We start from the raw sequence: 3,357 nt of genomic DNA on the forward strand, positions 1-3,357 counted from the left end.
CCAACTCTCTGACCGCTTCTGTTCCTATTAGATAGTGCACAGATACATGTGTTGCTGGAGCTTAAGGTGAAGTGGCTTCCCTTCAATTAACACTCTGGGAAAAAAAAAAAAAAGGCTACAGCTCTCCAGCAAAACCATTTCTCTGTGTCTGCTCCAGGTTTAACGGAAAGAAGGAGTCTTACAGTATGTGCTGTCTTTGACTGCATGCCACTCAAAAGCATTCATCCATTATTAAATTAAAAATTACTTCATGATGCTCACTTCAGCAGCATATATACTATAATTGGAATAATTTAGAGAAGATTACCATGGCCTCTGCACAAAGATGACACAATGATTCTTGGATATATTTTATAAATTAGAAACAGGTACTTTCATATATTATACTGAAAGTGAAACTGGTAAAACTCTACAAAAGTTAATCTAGCAATAGCTTCCAAAATTGCAAATGTGTTTACCCCTTGATTCAGCAATCTCAAGTTCAGAATTCTGTCCATCAGATACACCTACACACATATGAATAATGTATTTCCAAGGTTTTCACCAGGTGTTGTTTTTAATTGTAAAGTGTTAGAAAACTTTAAAAATCTATCAACAGAAGATTGGTTAAATCAACTGTTTTGTATTCATACAATGGAATAGAATACAGACTGAAAAAAAAAAAAAGAGAATGCTCTCTATGTATTGTATAGAAAGGTATCCAAAATATACAATATAATATATACTGTTTAAGGGTATAGAGCAGTGGTACATCTTAACTTTTGAATAAGAAATGTGGCATGAGAATGTATAGTCATATTCTTGTATTTGCATATAAATAAACCGTTATGTACTGAACGTTCGTGACTTCCAAAAAATCGTATGTTGAGATCTAATCCTAGAGGGTAACTGCAAATGGGGCCTTTGTCGGGGATAATTAGATCATGAGGGTAGAGTCCTCATAAGTGGGATTAGTATCTTTATATGAGACCAGAGAACCAGAGACCTATCTGGCTCTCTTTTCCTCATGGGAGGATATAGTAGAAAGAAAAGTCAGCTGCCCACCACCTGGAAGAGAGCCTTCATCAGAACCCAATTATGCTGGCACTCTGATCTTGAACTTTCAGCCTCCAGAACTATGAGAAATAAATATTTGTTGTTTAAGCCACCCAGTCTATAGTAATTTACTACATCAGCCTGAAATAAGACATAAACTAATAAAATCTATTACCAACATCAAAGATAGAAAACTATGGCCAGCAGGCCTATTGCTTGTTTTCTTTGTTATTTTTTCCACATTCATGACTCTAATGCCTGTTTTTATAAAGTTTTATTGGAACACAGCCATACCCATTTGATTTTGTATTGTCTATGGCTGCTTTTTCACTACAACAGCAAAACTGAATAACCACAAGAGAGAACATATGACCTGAAAGTCTAGTATATTTACTTCTTGCCCTTTATAGAAATATTTTGCCAACACCTGAGCTATAATGTGGGGAGAATGGATAAGAAGAAAGGGAAAGCAAGACTTCTTTAATGTGGCCATACTTTTACATAATTTGGTTTTTGAACTTATAAACAGAAGTACTGTCTGTTTGCAAAATTAAAATCAAAACAAAACCAATAAAATCAAGTTTTAATCTTCTGTGTAAGAAACACTAACAAACCTAGAGCAGGGATTTGTGTGTGAGCTTATAGTAGTCTTATTTATTTCTTTAAAATTGCTTGTGAAATTAAAAGTAATCAACTAGATGGGCTGGAGCAAAATAGTGGAAGAGAAGATTTCATCGTTCACTCCCCGATGGAACACCAACTTTTAGCAACCATCTGCGCACAAAATAAAGCACCATCACGAAAAACAAAAATCAGCCACAAAAATCAACCACAACCACAACCAACCACAGCTCAACCACAGTGGGGCAGAGCAGCAAGAATGCTCCTGGGGTATCGAATTCTATGACTTGACTCTAGGATGGCATTTCTTGACCTGCTCTAGGCCAAAGGGGAACCCACTGCCCTGAAGGGTGAGTCCCAGGACTGGTAGCATGCACCATAAGGTGTCAAAACAGCACTTTAGCTTTAAGTGAACATCTGTGGTGGCCTGGCAGACCCCCCTGAGGACCAGTGTTGTGGTGGCCACAGGGAGAGGCACCCATGCCTGTGGTAATTGGAGGAAAGAGTGGGAAGGACTTTGTATTGTGATTTGTGTGCCAGCTTAGATGAAGTAGAATACAATATGAGGTAAATTGTTAAGGATTTTGAATCTAAGACAGCACCTCTGGACACGCCCAAGGCCTCGGGAAACTTGCCAGCCTGAAGGAAACATCCTTCGGCAAGGCCCAGTGTTGTGATGGCTTCAGGTCTGACTCAGCAAGATCCCAGGGTGGTGGCCAAAAGCATGCTCGCATCACCACACCTCCATTTTCAGGTAGGTCAGCAAAGTGAGAGACTCCATGTTTTTGGGAGAAAGTCATGATAAAGGACAAGAGTCTCTGGTAATGCAGATAGTTCTTCTGTATCTTAAACAAAGTCATCAAGGTAGCTCCTCTACACGTATGCAGAAACCACAGCATTGTTGGGCTTGGGGCCCAAGTCCCTTCAAATGCTTGGGAAGCCTTCCCAAAAATGACTGGCATAAAGAAGCCCAGATTATAAAGACTATAAAGACTACAATAAATACCTAACTCTTCAATTCCTGTACATTGATGAATACCTACAGGCATCAATATCATCCAGGAAAATATGGCCTCACCAAATGAACTGCATAAGGCACAAAGGATTAGTCCTGCAGAGAGATAGAGAGATGTGTGACCCTTCAGACAGAAAATGAAAGAAAACTATGGAATAAAAAGAATAGAACATAGAGAAGGAATTCCTAGTTCTATCAGATAACTTTAACGAAGAGACTAAAATAACTTCTAAAAACCAAGCAGATTTTTTTTTTACTTAAAAACTGCAACTGTCATACTGAAAAAATGCATCAGAACCTCTTAGAAGCAGAATAAATAAAGCAGAAAAAACAATTAGTGAGTTTGAGGACAGGGTATTTGAAAATATACAGTCAGAAAATTTTAAAAACGGAAAAAAAGCATGGAAACATGCTTCCAAGGTGTACAAAATAGCCTCAAAATGCAAAGGTAAGGGTTATTGGCCTTAAAGAGAAGGTAGAGAAAGAGATAGAGGTAGAAAGATTATTCAAAGTCATAATATGAAACCAACTTGGAAAGAAGGGAGAATGAAACCAACTTTGAAAACATATTTCAGGATATCATCCTTAAGAACTTCCCCAAGCTAGCTATAGAGGCCAACATTAAAATTCAGAAATTGCAGAAAACCCCAGTAAGATACTCCACGAGATCATCTTCAAGACACATA

At 37.9% G+C, this 3,357-nt stretch overlaps 1 non-coding gene across 1 annotated transcript; it reads left to right on the top strand.

The window, feature by feature from the left end:
• The first annotated feature begins 253 nt into the window (after nucleotides 1-253).
• On the top strand, nucleotides 254-361 carry LOC116272206. Its single transcript, XR_004180933.1, has one exon. It is a non-coding gene; the product is annotated as a U6 spliceosomal RNA (small nuclear RNA).
• The last annotated feature ends 2,996 nt before the right edge of the window (nucleotides 362-3,357 follow it).

Source organism: Papio anubis, chromosome X (assembly GCF_008728515.1).
Source record: "Papio anubis isolate 15944 chromosome X, Panubis1.0, whole genome shotgun sequence".
NCBI classification, from domain to species: domain Eukaryota; kingdom Metazoa; phylum Chordata; class Mammalia; order Primates; family Cercopithecidae; genus Papio; species Papio anubis.